Source organism: Salvia splendens, chromosome 5, assembly GCF_004379255.2.
Source record: "Salvia splendens isolate huo1 chromosome 5, SspV2, whole genome shotgun sequence".
Classification (NCBI taxonomy): Eukaryota; Viridiplantae; Streptophyta; class Magnoliopsida; order Lamiales; family Lamiaceae; genus Salvia; species Salvia splendens.
Genome location: NC_056036.1, coordinates 30644928 through 30670325, shown reverse-complemented (window position 1 = coordinate 30670325; position 25398 = coordinate 30644928). Strand labels below are relative to the sequence as shown.

At 40.5% G+C, this 25398-nt stretch overlaps 1 pseudogene; it reads left to right on the top strand.

Annotated features, from left to right (window-relative positions):
* The first annotated feature begins 2125 nt into the window (after window positions 1-2125).
* Window positions 2126-25398, top strand: part of LOC121804090 — a 30387-nt pseudogene continuing 7114 nt past the window's right edge.

The following is a 25398-nucleotide window of genomic DNA, read 5'->3' as shown; positions in this document are numbered from 1 at the left end:
TGCTTAAAGATCTAACAACCGGTAGTTTTTTGATAAAAAAGAGAAGTAGGAAAATTTTTATCTACCTTGGAACATAAAGTTAATATTTGCTCTAATGTGTGGACGGATTCTTACCATATAAATTCTTACATGGGAATTTCATGTCATTTTATAGATAATAGTTGGACTTTAAATAAACGTTTAATTGGTTTTAGACAATTTCCTTCACCATTCACCGCATAAGCAATTGCATCTTTAATCATTCAAGTTTTGAATTATTATGATTTATGCATCAAAATATTTTCGGTTGGTTTTGATAACGCAACCGCTAACACTGCAAGTATACCCGAATTAATTGCGGTTTGCTCCCCGGTGATAAGTGGTAAGTATTTTCACCAAAGATGTATATGTCGTATTTTAAATTTATGTGTACAAGATGCTTTGTCTTTATGGCAAAGACATATTCAACCTATTACAACAGCTGTATCATTGATCCACTGGAAGCCTCATATTGGCAAGGCGTGGAAGAAGTATTGTCATTCGAAGAAAATAAGGTACACAACTTTTAATTTAGATGTGTCTACTAGATGGAACTCTACATATGATATGTTGCATTCTACATTAGATTATATAGAATATTTGGTTGATTTTGATAGAACTTTCCCTGTATATGATTTATATCTAACTCTTCTTGTTGGAATCAAAGCATGAGTTTATTTAAATTATTCAAATGTTTTAGAAATGTCACCGTTGAGTTATCGAGTGTGTATTATTGCACATCCTTTAGTGTTTTAGAACATTTCATGTCACTTGGTTTTAAAACTGCAATAAAAAATTCCGTAAATAATCCTGAATTAATGTGTGTTTTATATTATATGATTGAAAAATGACTTAAGTATTTCAATGAGATCCCAACGGTTTTTTTGCTTGCAAAAGTTTTGGATCCAAAATGGAGCCTAGTTGGTACTTTAAAAATTTTAGAATTTAATTACAACAATTTGACTTCTATTGATCTTGAATCACTCCGAGGTTTGCAATCGAATGACGAGGACGGTGACAACAACACAAATAAACCTCCCCACCTCTCAACCCTGCAAAGAAGGAGGTCCTATACGGCTACAGCAGCGGAGGAAGGACGGCAAATTCGGCAAGTGGGTTAGATTTATATTTTGACTCACACTTTTCTTTCAATGGTGAAGAAGGAGGTCCCGTTCCCCAACAAATCGACATCCTAGATTAGTGGGGATCACAGGAGAAAGATTTTCCCATCCTTGCATCAATGGCCAAGGAGATCTTTTCGGTTCCGGCTTCCACTGTAGCCGTCGAGTCCGCCTTTAGTGTTGGAGGCAACGTCTTGGAAGACAGAAGAAGTAGACTCACCAGGCAAAACATGGAAGCCACCATGTTACTTGATGATTGGTGCTCCGCTGAAATTAGAGACCAAGAACCGGATTGGGGCAATCAAGTAGTATAACCCGACGAAGACTACTTCCCCGACGAAGAGTAGGCCAATTCCTCCGATCAAGCCAAATAGGTAAGCAAGGTAAGAGAACTACATGGACTTTGATTCCAAAATGCAATTGAGCATTGGGGATACGTAGGCATCTCAACTTAAATTTTAAATTTAAGTTGAGCTCAAGTCCTTTTCCTTTATTTCTTTTTTATCCCATTTGTTTCGAATATGTAATTTGTAAATTGTAATCAAGACTTTAAGTCTTTTGTAATTTATAAATTTTAATTGTAATTTGTAATTTGTTATATAGTTGAAATTTGTATCAATAAAATTGCATTTGTATATTGCATTATTCTAATTTTATTTATGCAAGTATATTTACATTTTTTACTTGAATTACAATTTTAACAAAAAAAAATAAAATAAATAAACATGAACCGTCGAACCGGCCCGAAACCGGACAGGAACCGGCGGTTCCGGACCTTGACGTGAACCGCTGGTTCACGTTTCAGGAACCGGAACCGTCCAAGCTAGGACGGGCCGGTTGAGGTTCAAGAAAATCTTGAACCAGAACAGGCGATTCCGATCCGTGAACCTCCGGTTCTCGAACCGTGGGGACGTCTAGCAGCACAGAAAACAAAGCAACTGTGGTGTAAAAAAAAGTCCTCAATTAGCTGCTCATCATTCCAAAAATCGAAAGCATTTAGAGCATGAATCTGACGCACTCACCGGCCGTAAGCAATGCAGTGGATATGAGATTGAACTGGAACAATGGAGATCTGATTAATGGAAGGCAGTAGGTGTAGACCTTAGAGAGAGGTTTTTATTCTGTAGAGAGAGAAACCGGCGGTTCAAAACCGCCGATTACGGTTTGCGCACAATTGGAACCTGAACCGGCCAGGGGAAACCGGCGGTTCCGGGCACGGTTCGAACCGTCGCCGTCGGTTCCGGTTCGGTTCGGTTTGGGGACGTCTATGTTGCCAGAGCTCTTCCTTTTTCTGCTGTTTTTGTTTCGCAAACTCCTCTTTCTTTTGCTCCGCAATTTCCAAATTCCATTTTGTGGCTTTTTAGTTTCTAATCTGAGTTCATTGTTCCAATTCTGTTGCTAATTTTGCTTCGCCGTTTTCGGTTGGGTAGCAATTCGTCGTCCTGATTCAAAGTGTCGGTAGTTTGATGTGGATTGATGTTTTTGTGCTTGATTTCTGCAAATTTTTGCAATGCGTTTCTGATTTAAGATTGCATCTAAAATTTGAAACCTACTTAACTGTATTAATTGTAAGTACAGCTAATTGCTATATAAGGCCCTGCAGGTTGTTGAGTTTTGTGTTTATTCTTTTTCCTATATTTATCGTTTGGTGTCGAAAACTAGTTTCTGTTGAAAATCGTAAGGTTTTTAAAATTAGAGGAGATGTTAATTAGATTCAATGAGGTAGATTGCTGCTCAAAAGAAATTTATGGTGTGATCAAACTCAGTTTTGGATATTAATTTAATTAAAATGTTTTTAATACTTATGATAATGTATCACTTTCTTAGTTTGTATCTGGCTGGGGTAGCATTAAGAAAATGAATGTGATTTTAACTTATGCTCCAGTAACTTTCCAGGATGCACTTCTTTGTACAATTTCCTGGGCATCGGGGTCCATCTGTGTCTTATACTTGGTAACACAGTTTTTCCACTAGTATTTGATAGCTCGATGTGCACATATTATCATTTTTCAATGGAGAGCCTTGAGATAGTATAACTAAAGTTCACTCATCCATTGCATTTATTTGGCAGCACATATTCTGAGTTGAGTTTGTCTGCCAAAGAAGATAGTGCGGAAAAGGTCCAGCGACAGGTACAAACAATGCGAGAGCAAGTCACTATCGAGGTGTCGCACGAGGACTTGGAGAAGAAACATGAGGAGTTGGTCGCTGAGATGGAAAGGCAAAATGCGGCGTCACATGCTGAGTTAGTGAGACAAAATGAGGAGTTGCGCTCGGATTTTGAGAGAAAGATGTACCTTAGTGAACAAGTTAACCAAATGAGAAGTCAAAAATAGGTTTAGTCTTATAAACTAAAAGTGTAAAACAATATTATTACTTTTATGTAACTTCTGAGTTTTTGTCATTTTTTATTTCATTTCATTATGTTTTATTTAATAAATTATCCAGGTAATAATTTGTAAAAAAAATAATATTAGAATTTATAATAAAATACTGATTGCTAGCACAAACAAGTCAAAATTCCAAGTGCAGGTCCGCAAATTTGCTAGCACAATGAAGGCGCTCTGCAAATTTTCTAGCACAACGGAGGCACTCGCAACTTTGCTAGCACAATGGAGGCACTCGCAAATTTGCTAGCACAATGGAGCTAGGCCGGACTTCGCCTTATGTCTAGCACAAATGTGCTAGAAAATGAACTTTTGCTCGCAAATGTCCACACAAGTTTGCGACGAGCGTCATAGCTAGCACACATGGTGCTCGAAGTGTGCTAGCAAAATGAGCAGTTGCGAGCATGATTGCAAGCTTTTTTGCTAGCACGATTTTGAGCTGTTGCGAGCACGATTGCAAGCTTTTTGCTAGCATGATTTTGAGTTGTTGCTAGCACGAGGGTGCTAGCAAATGACCGCATTTTTTGTAGTGAAATATCCTAAAATTAAATTGAATGTGAATTGAAAAACAATAAGACATGGAAATTCCAGATGCTGGCAATCTACAGAGACAAGCAAATAAAATCGTGAAGACATTTAGGAGAAGAAGAGAACGAAATAATAAACAAATCGAGAAGCTGATATTGAAATTCTAAAATTAAAAGTGAGTCAACAAATCAACATGCAGTGTTGTTGTAAAGGATCTACTTCATTTTTGTTGTGGTTAATTGCTCTATAACTTTTTACGTACTATTGTTATTTTATATAAATAAAGTATATTGTTAAAATAAATAAGCTATCTAAATTAAAGAAAAATAAAGTTCATTGGCTATGGATCTACATTTGTCTATCATTATGTGTCAATAAGAAAAAAAATTGTTAATACAAAGTAAAAATAGAATAAATCGTTTTTGTATGCCATATACATAGTACTCACAAATTATGATATTTTTTTATATTTTAACATTTATCTACGTATTTATATTTTCAAAAAGGAACTAATTTCTAACTCATTGCAATTAGTAATTTCAATTAAATCATTTAAACAAAATATATTACTCCTGAATTCATTTTCAGTTTAGATAAATTACAACTGGTCAACAAATCATCATATTATAAGAGAAAAAACAATATTCTATAAATTAGTACTCCGTATTAAACAATTACTTGAAGCTATGACTAGATCAGCCAAATTATTAAGGGAATGATGATATGAGTTATTAATATGGAGTAGTATATTTTGTTACCGTCCACCAATAATTTATGAAATACGGGGTCTATTACTATTTATGGAAATTTCAACCAGGACACTTAAAGTGGGACACTCAAAAATAATAAACCTAGACTGCTAAATTGAGACGAAAGGAGTATTGTTTTATTTATATTTAAAATTAAAAAATAATCTAATTAATATTTTTTGAATCAGTTATATTCTCAAATGTTTTTATATTCCTAGCTAAGTAAAAATGTTACTTCCTCCATCTTACAATAAGAGTTACACTTTGTCATTTTAGTTCGTCCCACAATAAGAGTCACATTTCACTTTTACCATAAATGGTAAGTAGGTTTATATTCTACTAACTCATTTCACTCACATTTTATTATAAAATCAATATAAAAAAATGGACCTCATATTCTACTAACTTTTCCAACCGGCTATTTTTTACATTTCATAAAACTCGTGCCCACACCAAATGTGACTTCTATTGTGGGACGGAGAGAGTACTATATACTCCAAGCCCATTGTCATTGTCTAGCCATTTGAGATCCACATTTACACTTGCAAATGTACTAGCTCCCACTGACTGACACAGCCTGTAGGTAGTATTGCAAGTCTTGTAAAACATGTTGTCTATCTAAGATTGTAGTTTGGAATCTATCACATTTCCAAGGATGAATATCCAAATGATCAATTATACATTGTAGTTAAAGGGATTATGTTCAAGTTAATCTAAGACCGAGTCTTTCGATACCCTTAGACCCATGAACTTGTCATGTTCCTGGGAACGCTCCCACTACAACATGGTTCTAACAATCTTAGGTGTTGAAGTTGATTTTATTAGTGCAAAAGTTTCTAATGGTATGACTCTTTGGTAATATGGAAAATCCGATATCTCTCTATGTCCTGAGAGTTATCACGCTGTTAGGCTTTTAGTTCCATTCTTGATTTCCATACAAGAATTATATCTTTGAAGATTACAGAACTTATAATCATACATCATTTGGGATAACCTTAAAACATACCTCAGTACTCAACTCCAATTACTTGGATACCTTTCCAACATGCGTTGGAACAACATTACACCTTGAGATGTGCTAGACTTTCTTTAAGGTGTATCTCGTTATATCTAACGCTTATCCCATCAATGATAAGATTTTCATGAGTACAACTCATCACTTGATCAAACTTGTCTTAGAAAGACTTCGATTCCTTCTTACATAACTATCCCATTCTTTGAAAGAATGCTTGGATTCGTTAATGGAGATTAGACTCCCACTACTGATCATAAAGCTTTGCTCGTCTTCTTATTGGTGTAAACCATTGAGACTTGCTAGTCTTTCTACGTTGCACTTCTATAATTATTCTGAATCAAATGATTCTAACCCATAGTGCATTGAATAGACATTCTCGACTTTCAAGCTATTTAACAAACAAATTGTTAAAATCTTGATAGTCTAGATCAGTTTGAACAATAGCTAAGTATTTTCTTGGCCTTAAGACTAAGAGCCATAAATACTTTATCATTCATTGTTTAAGAAGTTGATGTGTTATTTCATACTCAATCTTGTTGCACTTATATTGTTTCAATACTATGAAGCCTTAATCATCAACCATAAAACAATAATTGAGCATTATAAGCTCTCACTGCAACAAAAGCCTAACTGGATCAAGATCTCTTACTTAGAAGTTGCATTTTCATGTAAGTCATTGTCATTCTTTAAAAGAGGTCAATCCAACTTACAAAGCATCTTCACTCGCTTTAAACAAACTTTGATGACTAATCAGACTCTTCCATTTCCACATCTAGTCTTTTGTTCAAATGAACTAGGACTTAGGAAAACTGCTGCCTTGATGAATTTGTCATCAATCATATTACTTTCCTCTAATAGTAATATAACGACTAATATTCTGAAGGTTTTCTATTTTTCGGTTAAACCATTCTTTTAGTCATTTCTTATTACTCCAAGCGATGACTTGAGTCAGAAACGATTTGAGTGATCAAAAGATTCCTCAAAATATTTTGTCCCTTTAGGATATTCCAATCGAATCATCTTGACAGATTCTATTGATATCCATCTTTCATCGTCACTAACCAAGACTTGCCGTGCTACTTAAAAGAAAATAGCTTGACCTTATTCCTTAAAGAACTTGTCAAGTTCATGCAAAAAACATTCTCGAACAATCTTCGTGGAATTATGTCGAGGAAATGGAGGACATGAATTATTGAGTATAAACTCTCAGTTTTAGCGATGAGAATCTCATCCATTTGCATTTCCAGTCTACATAATTTTGGCATTCGAGTTTATTCCATTAAGATTGCAGACAAAATATGAATGACATAATGAAGATTTGGCAAATAAACTTATTATCACATATGCTCAATACATAATCGCAAATAACCACAAAACAATTACGTATTTTGCAACTGTAAAATTAAAATTTTGTACCCTCCAGAGGAAGTCAATACGCATTAAAATCTTACAATTTTACTTGTCACAACACCGACGAATAGTCCAGAGACCGCAGCACGGCATGGCCGCCAAATGTTGCCTAAGCACGACCATCGAATTTAGCATTACAGAGTCTCATCTACAACACACTCTCATAACAATGCTCATGTGCTGCTAACAAGATCAAGCTATCTCATAAATTATGTGTGAACTTTTGAATCTCACAGTTTCTTAGGATTATTGTCCCCACAGTGCAGGTGGCGATAATATTGAAAACCACATTCTAGTTCATACTATCTATATTTGAGAAGTCCGCCTTATGAACTCGCTATTTCTTAGGATTATTGTCCCCACAGTGCAGGTGGCGATAATATTAGAAAAAAGCTTCATAAATTGCAGACCAATTGATGGAGACCATATACAACGCACTTGTTGTAATTATCGCTTAGATATTTTATATGGTTTTTGCATAATTATCACACAAGCAGATAAAACAGATAATCCACTTACAATGATAAACACCAAATAAACAGATAAATCCATTTAATGCATGACATTTAAACACACTGGATAATTAATGACAATTATTTAATGTTTATCTTGGATATTAATTATCCAAATTCATTTAGAATTTATCAAGATAGTGTTAACTATCTAAATCCATTCAGGATCATTCTAGATTATATTTTGATAAATCAAATCCTTCAATTCAAGATAACGTTGATCTAGGATCATCATTATTTAAATCGTTTTAGGACATTACTAGATAGAAACGATTCCATCATAATCCATACGATAAATAAAATCCAACCAACCAAGATTTATACAAATCTTAATTCTGTTTAGAATAGATATCTAGAATATATCATACATAACTTAGGATTTCTTAGATAAATAAGTTTATCTAAATCCAATTAAATACGGATTTTCTTATATATTATCTTTATCCTAATATATCTAGGATATAAATCCAAAAGATAAGGATAACTTGGATTAACGCTTATTTTAATCCATCTAAGATTTGTCTATTCAAATCTATAGGATAAAATAAATTAATATTAATATTAATCATAATCCATCTAGGATTTATTCTTGGAGTAAATCCATATAAATCCATAGAATTAGATAATATTATATTATAATTATTCAAATCTATCTAAGATTTATCTAGGAACAAATCCATATAAATCTATAAGATAAGAATAAAATATTATATTATCACTATCCAAATCCATCTAGAATTTATCTATGAATAAATTCATATAAATTCATAGGATAAGAATAAAATAATATTATCATTATCTAAATCCAACTAGGATTTGTCTCGGAATAAATCCATATAAATCCATAGGATATAGATAAAATTAGATTATTATTTTCCAAATATAACTAGGATTTATATAGGAATAAAATCCATATACATCCATTAAATAAGGAAAGAATCTAGTTAATCCATGATTTGATACAAAATCAAATCGTATATAATATATAAAATCCACAAAAGATATATTCAAATCTTATTCTCATATTTATCTTGAATTATTTTCAAAATTGAAACCAAGGATTTAGAAACTCTAATCAAATTTGGAAGGTGAAGTCACGAGACGAGTCGATGCGACGTCGCGCGGGTGGAACCCGTGCGAGCGGCGCGCATAGGGTGAACCCTAATCTTGCGTCGTCTAACTCGAGTCCGGGAAACTGCCCGCGAAGGGCTCCCACTCGTCTCGCGAGCTTCTCGAGCCTGACGTCTCCGACGCTACTGCGTCGACGTCGCTCCAGCCGCTGCTGCCCGTAACTCCGCTGCCATCGCGCTTGCAGATCGCCGCTGCAATCGTGCAGCTGCGTCGCTGCTCTCGCTGCAGCGTTCGGGCTGTCGTGACTGCACCTGCTGTGCCGCGTAGCGCAAACTGCCCAGCCTGTAGGCTTGGCCTGCCGACGCAGCCTGCCTCTTGAAGCCCAGCGGAGAACTCCGACGCTGCTGCTGCCACAACGGACTGCGTTGCTTTTCCGTAGCTGTCGGCGCTGCAAGTTGCAGCCTCCAACACACAACAATATCCCATAAAAAGCTCCAAGTTTGATTCGTTAGATTTAGTTCTTTAATCAAGTCAACGTGAATAATCTGTAATTCCAACACCAATTCACGTAAGGATAAAGAAAACTAAAAGGAATCATGATATTGAATTGAGATTTGCACGACATGAATTAAATAATTACAAGATGTACTCATCAAATAAACATCACGTAAACTTCATGTAATTCTTTTGTCATGATTCATTTGTTGTTATGCAATCTTAAAAGAATCAAAGCACAACAAAACACGTTTGAAACGAATCAGCACTAGGAGAATATTCCGAGAACGAATTTTCATGTTCTCAATATTCGAACTTTATATGCATTCAAGCAATTCATATAACATGAAATTAATCCACATTATCATAGCCAAAAATTGGCTCTGATACCAATTGTTGGGGTTTTGGAGCCCCTTGCACAGCGGAAGACTTGTACAAACAAATAAATCAGACGTAGGATCTATTTGACCGATTATGGAATTAATCTATTCACATGTTAACACAGAATTGCATGCTATAACGCAAATAATTCATACTCATAGAATATAAATCCTAAACATGAATTCTACGGTTTAGAGTTACCGATTTGATTCTCCAAAGAATCGTCGATTGCTCGCGCCTTCTCCACGATGATCTTCAATACTAGACCACGGATCTTCTGACTGGTATCCCGAACTGTATTCCGACATCAGGGTGGGCTGATCTTAACGAAACACTAGGACTCGAATAAAGAAGACAGAACTTTCTCATAGAGGAGGAGCTGAAAATCTCACGGAGGAGAAAATCCTGAAATTTTCGTCCCCCCTCTCCAATTAGAGAGGGATGAAATTTTCTCATATTTTGAATAATGATTCTGTCTCTTTTATTCTCCTATTTATATTAAGTTTATATTGGGCCCAGTCACGGATCTATGGAAGGTTTTGGATATGGGCTCCCCCAATTAGCTTTTTACTAATTAAATTGAACCCACAATTTAATACAAGCTTATATTGGACTATTACGAGCAGCCACTACAGACGTAATATTGACCTCCCCATCCAAATCCGAAATTACAAGTAATCCGGGTTTCTATTTTGTTTATTATTATTTATTTCTCGCACTTAAGATAGAAATGTCCATTAATAAATTAAAGTCTGCTATGGACTTAATTAATTAACATCTTATTAATTCCAAGAGTGGACTTAGCAAGAAACACTTATTTATTATTCATGGAATAATTAAATTCCAACTGGCCAGTTTCCGAATAATAAAATCTTGTTCAAGCTCCTCTTGAGGACATTATCAAACGAGACTCGCCTCCCGCACGATTCAACATAATAGCAATCCTAGCACCGCTAGATAATGATCACCACTACCCAATATACCTGGATCGTTGGGTGACGAAAAACTCGCACCTTTGGTAAGTCAAAGTAGTAGGTACTCAATATCGTATGCTCAATGCTAACGTACATTGATTAAGAAATAAATATTTATCAAGACCTCGTCTTTCAGTAGATAGCATAAAGACACGTCTTGCTGTTAGATCCATTAAGTGCTATACCACATCAACGTCATCTTATTTCAATAAGGCTTAGAAATAATCGGACTGACATTGCAACCTTTCACAATAGGTAGCCAAAGCCTATCTAGGTTGTGAAATTCTTCTTTTTCTTTTGCAAAGCATTGCTTAGAACCGACTGTAGTACCTTAAAGTGAGCGCAGCCCACGACCAGTCTACTAAGCAAAAGACTTATGCTTTGTTTACTTCTTATGCATTTAAATGTTTATAAAACATCTTATAAACGCACAAGTAAACATAATGTAATAATATACTGATTCTATTCATGCAAACTGCTCGAATAATACTGAATCGGGTTAAAAGTGGATTGTAGAGTTTTTCCGTATACAAGCAAGATTCCTATTCGTGCGAATTTGCTCGAAACATGCTTTTCAGTATACTAAACCTAACAATAACATTGATTTTTGTTTGATCTACCTGTATGCCTCTTTCTGATACCTCATGCCCTAGGACAATTCCCTCAGGGACCATAAAGTGGCATTTGTTGAAATTCAAAACCAAATGCTTTTCCTGGCACCTCCTCAGCACTATATCTAAACTTGCCAAACATGAGTCAAATGAATTCCCGTACACAGTGAAGTCGTCCATAAAAATCTCGATGCAATCCTCCAGGAGGTCCGAGAAGATACTCATCATACACCGCTGAAAAGTGCCTGGCGCATTGCACAGACCAAACGGCATTCTTTTGTAAGCATACGTTCCAAAGGGACACGTGAAAGTTGTCTTCTCCCAGTCCTCGGGATCCACGCAGATTTGAAAATACCCACTATATCCGTCCAGGAAATAGAAATATTGCTTGCCCGCCAACATCTCCAACATCTGGTCAATGAAAGGTAACGGGAAGTGATCCTTCTTAGTAGCCTCGTTCAGCTTCCGGTAGTCAATACACATCCTCCACCCAGTAACAAGTCGAGTGGGGACCAACTCATTCTTATCGTTCTTGACCACCTGTATTCCCGACTTCTTTGGTACCATATGTACTGGACTAACCCATTCACTGTCTGGTATGGAATAAATGATTCATAGGGATAGTAGCTTTAATACTTCCTTCAGCACCTCTTCCCTCATGTTTGGATTCAACTTGCGTTGCGGGTCCCTACAGGCTTTTGCTCTTCTTCTAGCCTAATATGATGCATGCACAGATCTGGACTGATTCCTACCAAGTCAGATAGTGTCCACCCAATAGCCTTCTTGTTCCTCCGAATTACCTTCAACAATTCCTCTTCTTGTCCCTCGGTCAAGCTGCTGTTAATAATCACCGGGAAATTTTTATTCTCCTCTAGATACGCATACTTGAGCCCAGGTGGAAGTGTTTTCAACTCTTTCTTGGGGACATTCTTTTCCTGGGGTAAGGGATTTTTCTCTGCCGACTCAGTTGTTATTCCCTTCGTAGACTCAGTAGAATTTTCCATGCTCGCCACATAAGGTGTCCTCCTTGATCTAGCTAGCTCCGGGTTCGTGCAGAATTCCAGAATCGCTTCAGCTAGTTCTTCATCTGATAACTCACTCGTCTTTATGGCTTCACACCAACTGGCTACTTCTCTATCAATAGCCTGACTCATCTCGGAATTCTCGATCTGTACCTGCATTAATTCGGTCTCAAGATACTCCTGGACCAAGGGGTTAATAACATCAATAGCATGCAAATTTTCAACGTCAAGAGGTTTCTTCATCGCCTCATCGATGCTTAATGTATATTTCTCCCCATTGTAATCAAGGCAGATGGTGCCATCAAAGACATCAATGATAGTCTTAGCGGTACGTAGGAAAGGTCTCCCTAAAAATACTCCGCCAGACTCTGCAGACTCACTATCACTCATTTTAATCACATGAAAATCAGCTGGGTACAAGAAGTCATGTACCTTCACTATCACGTTTTCAAGCACTCCTTCAGGATAAATGCATGACCTGTCTGCCAATTGGATCACAACTTTTGTGTCCACCATGCCTACCCCTACTAACTTCTTGTATATAGACAGTGGTAACACATTTATGGATGCACCCAAGTCACACATAGCATGCTCGATTTTTACAAGACCAATAGAGATGGGCAAAGTAAACATACCTGGATCATTGCATTCGAAGGCATCCTCCGCTTTTGAATCACTGCGGAGACGTTCTCGCCTATCAAAATTTTTCCACTGTCTAGCCTTCCCAGCTATAAATTCCTTGATGAACTTGCTAAACACCGGCAATTTCAAAGCCCGTAAGAATGGTAGATTAATCTCCAGCTTCCCAAAAATATCCATGAAATCTACCGGCTCTTCCTTCTTCTTCTTGGCTTCCCCCCGGCTTGGGAAAGGCTTCAGTCGCTTCCCTGCTCCTGTAGAACTTTCGGCCGAGAACTCTCCAGTTTCCTCCCCTACTGCCTCGTTCTCCAACTCCGGCTCTGAATTGAGAAAGAATGGTTCAGTTGACCTAGGCAAGGATCTATCCAAGTCTCGTGCCTTAAGGTCATCCTTGAGCAAGGAATTATCGCCCTCCAAGTTCCTGTTGCCTTCCTTGGGATCTGTCGCTTCCTTCGTTTTTACCACTGGCCCCTCATATCCTTTCCCGGATCTCAAGGTAATCTGACTTATATTCGCTCTATCAGGTGGCCTTACTGAGGCGGGAATCTTTCCTTCATTCCCCCTCATATCACTCAAAGAGGTGGCTATCTGGGATAATTGCTTTGCTAGCATATCCATTGCTGCCTTTTGCTCCTGCTGAGCGTTTTGAAGCTTGTGCACTACGTCATTGTTCGATTGCAGGTTGTTTTGCATATGTTGCTGAGAACTGACGAGGTCGTGCACCATATCATCAATACTCTTTGGTGGCTTTGGTGGCTGACTGGGCCCTGGCCCTATACTCAGAGTCGGTCCACTCACTTGATTCTGACGAGCGTTTCCTTGACCTCCTGAAGAGTTGTTGTACTGATTTCCTGGACCCTGGTAATTGTTTTGAAAATTCCTTTGGTGCGGTGGTACATAAGAGTTCCCTTGATTATTCTGATTTCTGTTTCCCCAGCTCAAGTGGTCTCCTTGGTTCCGATTGATCCAGTTGCCCTGCCTCTCTTGGTTCCTTCCTGACCAGTTACCTTCTCTCTCGGGCTGAGGTGCAAACTGCTGATTCTGTTGTGGTGCTGGCTGGTTCTGTTCGTTGTCGGTCCATCTGAAATTTGGAAGGTTCCTCCAGGGTGCATCTCTCTGTTTTCCTGAATTCCAGCTCCCTTCGGGATTCCAACTTCCCATTGTATTGACTTGGGTCTGATAATCTCCTTCCTAGGTCCCGTAATATTGCTGAATTTGATTATCTCCTGGACCAGGAGATTTCTCCTTTCCTTGTGAAGCTAGTGGAATTGTCTTTTCAATCGCGTTCAAAAGAGCCTTCTCGAGCCTGTCAATCCTTGCTTCTACTTTATCATCTTCTTGCTCTCTTATGGCATTCACCGATCCTCTCCTCACTGCATTCCTAGGGTTATCGTACGCCTTCTTAGCGTTGATCAACTTCCCCAGGATTTCTCTTGCTTCACTTCCCCTCTTTCTTGTGAAATTCCCCCCACTCGAGGAATTCATTAAGTCCTTCGACTCAGTAGTCGCCCCTTCGTAAAACAGAGAGTAGGTCTCTGCCTCTATCATTCGGTTATTCGGGCATGCATCCAACAACCCCTTGAATCTCGACCAATACTGACTCAAAGATTCGTCGTAATCCTGCTTACACTCTAATATTTCTTTTTTCAGTGCATTCGTCTTGTTGGATGGGAAGAAATAATCTAAGAATTCTAACTTGAAATCCCTCCATGTGCGGATAGAATCCGAGGGCAACCTCAATAACCACGTGTTGGTTCCACCTTCAAGGCAAACGGAATTGCACGTAGGCGATAATCCTCCTCTGTTGCATCATTCAGCCTCTTCTGAATACCACACAACTTACTGAATTCATTTAAAAACTCATACGGACACTCATTTCTATGCCCAAAGAACGTTGGCAAGATGCCGAGTACATTTGTCTTGATCTCAATAGTCCTCTGGCCTGGATTCATCACTATAGCTTGAGCTGGTTATCCATCTAAATGGGCGGTTAACGAACCGATCTCTGGATCTGGTTCTACTACTTGCGCCATGACTACTTTCTCTGTTTCTGACTCTGTTTCCGACTCTGGTGATGACTTGGGATCCTCCCTTCCGGATGAACTCCAATCCTCTTCACTTTCCGAATCGAACGGAAATGGATCTCCTGTAGACAACCCTGATCTGGTGGTGACCGTAGATGTTGTATATTTGATCTGCTAAATAAATATATCGTCCCTCCACCTAGATGAGTTACTCCAGAATCCAGTCCGCGAGCCTCTGCTCATAAATTGAAAATAAAAGAAAAAAAAAATCAAAACTATGTACGCCAAAAACCTCTAAAAACAATCACAAAATACGCCATCCATCCCCGGCAACGGCGCCATTTGAAGTGCAGGAAGTAATGTATAGAAGCGAGTGTGTTTTCAGTAAAAATGTGATGTGCTACGCTGGGTCGAGATACCAAGACCTATGAATCCACTAGATCACTTGGTCTAGGAACTCAAGGGAACACGGAATACTCTGTCGTTGTACACACTAACCTCCCCTTCAAAGATCCCTCAACCCGAATACCATGGATTAGTATAGAGAAGTAGGGGTCGATCCCACGAAGATGGATACGTAAGAAAGTATTTAGAGACTCTTGACAAAGGCGGCTGCTGCCACGTAAACAGGGTTGAGATATAACTACTACTAGACCTAGGCAGGAAATGTAAACACTAGACCTAGAAAGTTGTAAACATGTTGAGACCAAACATCATCAAGACTTCGATATATTAAATTCACTTCCTAGACCGTGTAAACGACTACCTAATTTAGCTAGACAGGAAACAACTAACAGTGGGGACCTTGACCCAGAAATAGCGAGTACGGCAGAAAAACTGCAAATAACTGACTGAGAAAATAACTAACAACGACATGCTTTTTTTCAACGGATTTAAACACGAAGATGGAGTAAACAGAGCACATACCTAGATTCTAACAGAATGTAAAAGTTTGGTCGTCGGAAACTTACGACAAGCCGAAAATAACGCAGATCTACATATACTAGACGAAGCGAAATGAAAACTCGAAGACTAGGCATCAAAATAAACCAACTCTGCTAAGATCTCACGTCGAACGCTTAATCCACTTCGGATTCAAGCAATCTGAAACCAACAACAACTAGATTCCACTCCATAACTTCTGATCTAACAGATCTACTCCGATCAACTCCGAATTTAAACGTTTCCACAATCAAGCTACAAAACCAAATTCAAACCTCCGATTCATTCACCAACAAACTCCGATCACTCCGATCCAGCCATTACTCTGCTCAGTTTCCGTAAACAATTGTGAAACGCATCCAAAACAAGTAAGCTAGCTCAAACTCCAGAAAATCACAACGGCAAAAAAAGAAATCAACATTATTGACATAACAGAAAATTAAACTTGCATAAAACACGGGAATAGTCGATAAAACAGAATGCCGATCTTCGAACAGCGAAGCTCGGTGGAAACCACAAAATGCGAGAAATTAAATGGGAACTTGTTTCTTCGCCCTCAAAGGACGGTGTTACACCACAGCTTGAAAATACGAGAAAGCAGAAAGCGAACCCAAGTGCGAAACCCCCTGAATTTCCCTCGAAGAACCCAAGTGTATAGAAAAGTGAACTAGCTGCAGACTGTTAGTGAGGTCTCCACCTTCGAAGATCCCTCCAGAATGCATGCATCCTTCCTTTTATAGACACGGACATAATCTTCTAGAACCTTCGTAGAAATCTCCATTCTACCCTTCAGTTCTGAGATTTACTCCGTCTTGCAATTTCTTTCACAATGTTCACTTATTCGCCAGTTTCCTCGGGCGTGTGATTGCCTCCTTCTTTTCCTTGACCTGGCGAATTTCTTCTATACACCTGGCTTAAGACATGTGTTAGACCCAGCAAATTCACGAATTTATCCCCTAGACCTATGCATTAAATTAGCCTTATCAATTGCAAATAAAAGATTAGGGTAGATAATTAGGGTTCTCTAACACAAAGTTAGAGTACATAATTTTAAATTATTATCTTAGTGATAGATAGTAACTACTTATACAAATTTGTAAATTCAATAGTGGGAGAAGATAATTTTGAATTGTTATCTTATTGATATATAAAGTAACTAGTTGTGCAAAATTGTAAATATAGGACACTTTAAAATCTATGGTGGAATTCCTTTATATCAGAGATAATATTACTATATTAATATGATATGATAAAATTATACCAAATATCGAAGTAAAACAAAAGGAAAATAATAGATAATGTTACATACATCCATAAAAATTTACTTTATATTAGTACAGTGGATCAAACGAGTTTTAGTACAAAATTGATAAAGTATAAAAATAAAGGTTGTTAACATATTATTAGTGGAAAGTGGAACATCAACCGATCATAAATAAATATGAGTTATTTTTACGATTAGGCAACATTCACATAAGCGACAGCCATGTCGGATACCACACCACATAGATGGTGCACAACGCGAAAAGCTACGTGAAGAGATGCTTAGGAGGCGGTGAAGACGACGCCATATAATTATGCGGGTCGGGCTCCACGACCGCGATCAAACGCCTCAAAGAAGTCATGGGAATTGTTGTTCCTTCCATTCTAAGGGAAAGCATTTTAAAAGTCTTACGCGACAAAGAGAGATGGGTGGTTTTCATGGGGCCCTATGAGCACCACTCCAACCTTCTCTCCTGGCGGCAAAACATCGCCGAGGTGGCGGAGATCAGCCTCGACCACCTTGGACACTGATAAGGCTCATTTCATGCATTGGTTTAAGGGTAAAATGTACGCTGCTTGATCGGTTTATCGCGCAAAACAAGTGTTAAATGTGCAGGAATGCCACTTGACCAAGGCAGCAAGGCCAAACTGATCAAGCAAGTACAAAAGGCGATAAAAGGCCAAGAATCAGGGGAGTGATCAAGCAGTTAGGCGGGGACAGCTGGCTTCTAGAAGAAGAACACATGAGGAAATGAGCTGGATGTGGCGCACCATTCTGTTATCAAGGACAACGTTCTAGAAGAGGACACGTGCTAGCTTATGAGATGCAAGGACGGACCTGAGTCATGAATCTGTTACTCAAAAGCGTCGTCATTCTAGAAGAAAGGCACGTAGCAATCAATGAGTCGCTCATTCTCAGCATGAGCGAATATTCCCTGTCTACTTTACTTTCTGTCTACTTTTGCTTAGTTTAGCTTAGTCCAGTTCTCTAGAATAACTTAGCTTAGATAAAGTAATGCATAGTTAGAAAGGGGAATTAAAGAAGCGCTGCATAATACTTGTTTTCTGTCGGCGTATTCCTAAATTACCCGCCAAGATTCTTCTCGGTTTTACTTGCTTTCTTATTTTCCGAAGTATTAGCTTAGTTTTAATTTCACGCTGTATTGCTCTCAGTTTAGTTTAATCAAATTTATTTCATTTTCATCCTCGCATTTACTTTTCCGCTGTTACCTGCAATTTACTTGACCAGTAGTTAAATCTCCGTTGATCAAGCTAGCTAGTTTAATTCTGCCTAGAGTAGAAAACTGTAGTTAAAAACTCCCAAGTTAAAGTGTGGCAGCAGCCAACCCCCCCTGTTCACTACTCACACACTCAACACACCAACTTCTCTGTGGGATCAACCCCGAACTTGCCGCTTTACTGTTAAAGTTGTGCAAAATTGGGAGTTTACAAATTACTTTGGTAAGGAAGAAAGAGCGAGAGCAAGACTGTATTGATTAAGTGGTAACGACATTTGCTAACTGATCTGACAGGTTCGGTTATCATTCCATATAACTTGATCTGCATTTTAATCGCGTTTTCATCTCTTTCCAAGTCCTTCCAAAATGGCGCCGTTGCCGGGGAAGCATGGTGTTACTTTATGTTTGTGCGTAGTGCGTAGGTGTATATAGTCTTATTTTCTTGTTTTCTCATTTTGATTTTCACTGTTGATGAGAAGGTACCAACGCGGTGGACACTAGAATCATCCCTTTCTATACAGAGAGACTAATGCTCATTGGAGAGTCCAGGAAGCCAGCGTTGTCACCACTCGTTACAGAGCAGCATTAGAAGCCGCAGCAGCCGCTGAACAGAATACACAACCACCACCAGCAGAGATGGCCCTTGTCGTTGACGACTCCGGTATCGGATCTCTGCACGCTCATGATGAAAAGGAACCCACACATGCCATTGCCGCTACTCCTGGGATGCGGACCATCGCGATCAAATCAGGAGTACTAGCTGTTTTGTCCCACTTTTACGGTCTTTCAAAAGAGTGTCCGTATGCATTTCTGGAGGAGTTCTGCCGATACTGTGATATTCAGCCCGTGCCGGCTGGATCCACATCCGAAGATTACAGGCTCAAAGCTATTCCATTCGTTTTAAAGGGCGATGCGGGTGTCTGGCTGTCAAGGCTGCCAGAAGGATCCATCAGGACCTGGGCCGAATTCCGCATGATATTCCTTGACCGCTTCTTTCCAGCATCAAAGACAAGTGCCCTCAAATGAGAGATTACCGAATCCAGACAGGAGTACGATGAGCCCCTCGGTCAATACTGGGACAGGTTCCAAGGTTTGCTTCAAGCATGCCCCAACCACAAGATGAAAGAGAAGGAAATTTACTCTGTTTTCTACAGTGGACTCACTGTGGATAGCAAGAACGACCTCAACCTCGCAGCTCAAGGGGATTTCTCGAAAACCCTGTTTAGCCAAGCCAAAAATATACTGGAGAGGCTGATCAAGGCTAAGCGGTCGTACGAGACATCTCGAGGCCAGTATAGAAGAGGGGCAGTGCATGTAGCAGAGGCGCGCAATGACGAAAAGTTGGAGGCTCGATTTGAGCAAATGGAGAAGAAACTGCTGGAGGCAGTAGGGAAAGCAAGACTGCCACCACCACCTGCACCAAAGGAGACACAATATGTATCGTAACCGTCCCCACCAGAAGAACATCATTATTATTACTGTGAATTCCCCCCTGAGGTAGAGCCGCAAGCCCAAGTAAATGCCGTAGGTCATTGGAACGCGAATGGGAACTGGATCCAAGGGAAGCAGATAGATGCTCCGTGGAGGGGCCACCCAAACTTTAGGTGGACTGATCAGAATCAAAGCCAACCACCCCCAACGCAACCCTTACAACTCACTGAGGGGCAGCCCAACTAGCCTGCTCGGATCCAGGAGAGGCCGAACACTGGAGGGAACAAATTGCAGGGCGGTTAGGCAGGATGGTCAAGAGGACCTCAAGGGAACTGGTCCAGTGGAGGACAGCCCGACTGGTCAAGCAGACAAATGGAGGGAAACTGGGGGTACAGACAGCAAGGCCCTCAGTTTAGCAACCAGGGAAGACAGCCGAACAACTAGATGGTTATGTACATTCCACCACACCTACGAGGAAATCAACACCCTAGAAATCAACAGTACAACCAGCCGCGATATCAGCAATAACACTACGGGCAATCTGACTACCCGCAGCCCAACTATAGTGGGGGACCGCCAAATCAAAGATACAACCGACACCCCAACGAAGGCCACGGAGATATGTTGGTGCCGCACCATCCAAATGATGCGATGCGGGAAATCTTGGAGGCTCAGAAAAAAGCAGCGGGCGGCGTTAGAGATGCTGACGAAACAACTCTCTCAAGTTCCAGTGTCGCTGGGCGAATTAAAGGGAAATGAAGTCACTACGCAACCACCTGGTCGTGAGAATATTAGTGAAATATCCCTGAGGTCGGGGAAAGTCTACCAAGGCCCCAGCCATCCTGCGATAGCTCCAGCAACTGGTTCTGGACACAACCGTGAAGAAGAGGGAGAATCCAGTAGAATGGATCAAGTATAAGAAAATGGCAAGGAAAAGGTGGGAGGTGGAGCCTCGGAAGAAGATCAGGAGGAGGAAACTGAAAGGGTTAAGCCTTATCCGTACCGTGGAATGGCGACAAGGAAAAGAGATGCCACAATCGATGTGGCAAGTATGTTCAAGGACGTGGATATAAAGGTATCGCTCTTGACGGCGTTAAAAATGCCCCCGATCAGCAAGTTCATTAAAGACTACCTGGCAGGGAAGGTCAATGATGAAGGGAGACTAATTACAGATGAGAACGTCTTTGCCGTAATCCAGAGAAGCGACCTCCCCTCCAAGAAAACTGATCCTGGAATGTTCACACTCCCTATTTCTATCTGAGACATCCAGGTGGAGCACACTATGTGCGACTTAGGGGCATCAATCAACGTTCTGCCATACTCCATCTATCAGAAGTTAGGAGCGACCAAGCTCGTCAACACTGACCTAATGATACAATTGGCCGACAGATCGTGTATTCACCCCGAAGGAATTCTGGAAGATGTGATTGTTAAGGTGAATAACTTTCTATACCCAGCTGATTTTTTTGTGATCAAGATGACGGAACCCGCAATAAAGGAATCGAGTGGAGTCCTACTAGGACGACCATTCCTGTCGACAGCCAGCACTATTATAGACGTCTGAAATGGGACGATAAGCCTGGATTTCAAAAGAGAGCAGTATACGTTCAATGTCGATGAAGCCATGAAAAAACCAACTGACGGCAAAAACTTATACTCCATAGATGTGACTGAGCCCTTGGTACAGGAGTATTTGGAGGAAGAATTCTTAAAGAGATAGTTCACTGACTCCGCTGCAGATAAGGAGGTCGAAAAAGAAGTAGAAGAGTGGTACAATACCATGAAAGTCGGAGAGATGGACGACCAGGCCATTGTGAAGGCAATATCGGAATTTTGCGAGCGCCTGAGGCCAGCTGGGTCAAGTGGGACAACTCAAGTGTCTAGGCTTGATCAAGGCAAGCCATTGGAACAAGAAGCAGCAGAGAACCCTCTGCCTAATGAAGAGCCAAAGCCCGCAAAGGAATTGAAACCCCTTCCAGCACATCTAAAGTATGCCTACCTAGGTGAGGGCGAAACAATGCCCGTTATCATCAACAACCACTTGACCCAAGGACATGAAGACAGATTGTTGGAAGTATTAAGAAGAAATCAGAAGGCTATTGGCTGGAAGCTGACAAATTTGGTGGGCATCAGCCTAGACTTATGTATGCATCACATACGACTGGAGGAAGGAGCCAAGCCACACCGCGACCAACAACAGAAACTCAACCCCAACATGAGGGAAGAGTTGCTGAAAGAAATTGTCAAATTGGTTTCAATCGGTATTATCTATTCCATTCCCGACAGCAACTGGGTCAGCCCAGTACACATGGTGCCTAAGAAAGGAGGGATTCAGGTGGTAAAAAATGAAAAAAACTAATTAATCCCGACAAGGCCAGTTACTGGGTGGAGAATGTGCATAGATTAAAGGAAGCTGAATCAAGCTACGAAGAAGGATCACTTCCCTCTGTCGTTCATTGATCAAATGTTGGAGAAATTGGTAGGGAAGCAGTACTTCAGCTTCCTGGATGGTTATAGTGGTTATTTCCATATCGCCGTAAATCCAGATGACCAAGAAGACGACGTTCACCTGCCCCTTTGGTACTTACGCTTACAGGAGGATGCCCTTTGGCCTCTGTAATGCCCCGGGCACCTTCCAGAGATGCATGATGAGCATTTTCTCAAACCTGTTGGAAGACTGCATTGAGATCTTCATGGACGACTTTACTGTCTATGGGGATGATTTCGATCAAGGGCTGCATAACCTAAACAGGGTATTAGAAAGATGCCGCCAGAAGGACTTAGTTCTGAACTTTAAGAAATGTCATTTTATGGTTACTGAAGGGATAGTCTTGGGACATGTAGTGTCAAGCAGGGGAATCGACGTCGACCCAGCAAAAGTAGCGGTCATTGCAAAACTCCCATACCCCACCAACCAGAAGGAGATCAGAGCCTTTTTGGGGCATGCTGGCTTCTATAGAAGATTCATCAAAGATTTCACGAAAATAGCCCAGCCTCTTACGAGACTTCTCTAGAACGATGTAGAGTTTGAATTCTCAGATGTCTGCAAAACCGCGTTCCAATTTCTGAAAGACCGATTGATAAGCTCTCCAATAATACGTGCCTCCGACTGGAATCAGCCCTTTGAGGTGATGTGCGATGCTAGTGACTATGCTGTGGGGGCAGTATTAGGTCAGAAAATCGAAGGAAAGAGTTACGTCATTTTCTACGCTTCCAAAACTCTGAATCAGGCACAAAGGAGCTATGACGTGACCGAGAAGGAAATGCTATCGGTGGTTTTCGCATTCGAGAAGTTCAGACCTTACTTGCTAGGGTCTAAAGTGATAGTGTATACGGACCATGCGGCCATCAAATACCTCTTGACGAAGAAGGAATCGAAGCCGCGATTGATCAGACTTCTCTTACAGGAGTTTGATTGGGAAGCAGTGGATAAAAAGGGATGCGAGAACAAGGTGGCTGATCACCTAAGCCGAATTTTGCAAGACGATAACGGTGAAGCCATTTCAGACGCCTTCCCTGAGGAACACCTATATCTGGTCAATACAACGTCTGAATGTCAGTGGGTCAACCAAGTGGAAGAGGTTGATCAAGCCGAGCAAGGAAACAAGGAGCAACACACGCGGAAAGAGCCATGGTTTGCGGACATGGCCAACTACTTGGTAACATGAGAGCTGCCCGTGGGTGATGAGATTACAAGGGCACAAAAGTTGAAGCTTAAGAGCGATTCCCGATACTTCTATTGGGACGATCCTTACCTATGGAAAATGGGGGTAGATCAAGTAATCCGACGCTGTATACCCGAATGGGAGCATGAAGATGTAATTATCCACTGCCACACACTAGCTTGCGGTGGCCACTTTGGACCAAAGAAGACAGCAAGGAAAATACTTGATAGTGGTTTTTACTGGCCGTCCATACATAAAGATGCTTACGAGTTATGCAAAAGGTGCCCTCGATGCCAGGTTACTGGAGGGATATCTACAAGAGAAATCAAACATATTTACCCGATACGGGGTGCCACGGGCTATTATCTCTGACCAAGGAACTCATTTCGTCAGCAGAATTATCGAAGCTTTGATGCGAAAGTATGGAGTCCACCACCGCCTATCCACACCTTACCACCCACAATCCAATGGACAGGCTGAGGTTTCGAATAGAGAAATCAAGGCAATTCTAGAAAAAACAGTCAATCCCACCAGGAAGGACTGGTGCTGCCGACTCGAGGACGCACTCTGGGCCTACAGGACAACATTCAAAACGCCTATCGGAATGTCCCCGTACCGATTGGTATTTGGGAAAATGTGCCATTTACCTGTAGGGGTGGAACATCAAGCTTACTGGGCAGTCAAAGAAATGAATATGAACACCGATGCTGGAGCTGCAGAGAGGAGAATGCAGCTACAAGAGCTTGAAGAGCTCCGTCTTGATGCATATGACTCTGCCATGTGGTATAAGGAAAGGACCAAGATGTGGCACGATAAGAACCTTTGTAAGAAGGAACTCAAGGTGGGCCAGAGGGTACTGCTGTTCCAGTCCAGACTGAAATTGATGCCAGGAAAGCTCATATCAAGGTGGATAGGGCCTTATACCATTATCGCCCTTCGAAAGAATGGAGCAATCGAACATCAAGGAAGCAATCCAGATTCTCCGTCCTTCATGGTGAATGGTCATATGGTAAAGCCATACAGAGAAGGAATGGAGGCATTTGTGGTGGACAACATTCCACTACTCATGCCTATCTCTCTCCAGTGATCAGGTAACAGGGATGATCGGGTACTCATGGGTAGTCTGCTTGATCAAGCGACAAAGTACTTATCTATTAAACTGATCAAGTGACATCCTAGGGGAACCCGGTCAGGTCCTTAGTAGTTAGTGTAAATAGTCTTTAATATGTTAGTTCTATTTTCTTAATTAAAAGTCGGAAGAAAGGAAGGAAACTGATCAAGTGGAGCCAATTGATTTTTATCAAGAACTAATTCTCCACTTGATCATAACAATTCGAATTTAATTGGTGGTACAGTGATTGAGTTGAGCAGGACAGGTGATGAAAGGACGTGCGCAGTCACTGAAAAGGTGTCAGGGAGCACCAACCGTCACAGTGGAAGGACACCTTGGAGAGAGGGACGAAACGTATCAGAGAAGCTAAGCCAGCTGGCACTCTGAAAAGGCGCATCTGTACGCGAAGAGCCACAAGGATCTCAACAGTAAAGAATCTCAACAGTCGCGATATTATTATAAAGGCAGATTTCAAATCTGCAGACCACTTTTACCCAAGCCATCTACGATTCATTCCTTTTTACTCTCCCCATGGATCCTCCCAAGTTCAAAACCCTCCTTCCAAAAACATCATCTCCTCCCACACGACCTACCCACATTATCGGTAAATATGTTGCTCGAACAACTCCCAACTTCATCTTCATCTTCCAGTACTCGTGCCGATAGTGGTAACCAAAAGGCCTCCTCTCAAGCCCAAATAGACAACCCTAGCCCACATACACCAGCTAAAGCTCCACTTACCCGAGGTGGACGAAGAAGCTCAACGGCGCTTGACTAAAATCCTCCAGAGT